This window comes from Aplysia californica, unplaced genomic scaffold, assembly GCF_000002075.1.
Source record: "Aplysia californica isolate F4 #8 unplaced genomic scaffold, AplCal3.0 scaffold00158, whole genome shotgun sequence".
NCBI classification, from domain to species: Eukaryota; Metazoa; Mollusca; class Gastropoda; order Aplysiida; family Aplysiidae; genus Aplysia; species Aplysia californica.
The window spans coordinates 176341-177485 of NW_004797428.1; positions in this window are offsets into that span (position 1 = coordinate 176341).

Below are 1145 nucleotides of genomic sequence, written 5' to 3' on the forward strand. Positions count from 1 at the left end.
CTCTCTCCATCTCTCTCTCTCTCTCTCTCTCTCTCTTTAGCAGAACCCTTTACACTTATGTACATGTACACGACCTGTATTTTGGGTAGCGAGTGACATAATACATGTACTCTAACGTTCAAGCTACAACGAACGTTCCACTTAGCAGCTCTACTTTGCTTTGCTGTACTCTCTCCGTTCTCACAGAATATGTGTCAGCTTGTACCTAAGGCACACTTGCTAGTTGAGTCCAATCCAATTGAGACGGGACCGTAGACCTATGATTAGCTAATAATAGGTCTATGGACGGGACAGACTGATTTTTTTTCTGCATAGAGAGTTATACGGGGTGTCCGTTACGGATGCAATCGGCGGATCGGGCCGATCATCCGACTCATCGCCATCTTCCAGTGACAGATGAGCGACAAACATCGGCGATCATGATTTTCCATTCATTCCTTTGCTCCAATGCTCTCAAAAAGCTTCCCTGTCACCCATTTGATTAGGTTCTCTAAGTGTGTTGTTCTGGGCCTACCCCTGCCTTGATTGCCCTCAATTTTGCCAGTGAGAGCTAGATGTTCAAAATCTTTATGTCTATTCAGGTGTCCCAAAAACTGCACTTGTCGTTTCCTGATTGTTTTTAACATTGAGCGTTCCACGTGGGCTTCATCAAGTACTACCTCATTTGATTTCTTTTCCTTCCTCGATACTCTTAGCAGTCTCCTAAGAAACCACATCCGACTCGGTCGCCTCAAAAACAAACGTGTTTGTTTTCAGTTTCAGGCGACCGAGTCGGGTAATCGGCCCGATCCAGCCGTAATGGGCACCTCGTATTAGAATTCTACCATCTTTGCAGAATACGACCGAAATCGGGTTAAATTTAAGTGTGACTTTCCAAAACAAACGCGCGTTTGTTTTTCCAGTTCGCAAGTAGAACCTGTACGTATTGCGCCAAACTGGTAGCTTCTGCGCTTCCATGGCAGAAAATCTTGCTCGTCCCAACTCAATTCAACTGGATTCGATAAGATTGGCGATGTGCTTTGAGCTAAAACAGTCCAGGTAAAACTCCAGTTCTAGTAAATGTCAAAAGTGTGACATGTAAAAAAAAAAAAAAAAAGAAAAGAAAAGAAACTGCGTCAATGCCCGTTTAAAACAAAACACCCCCC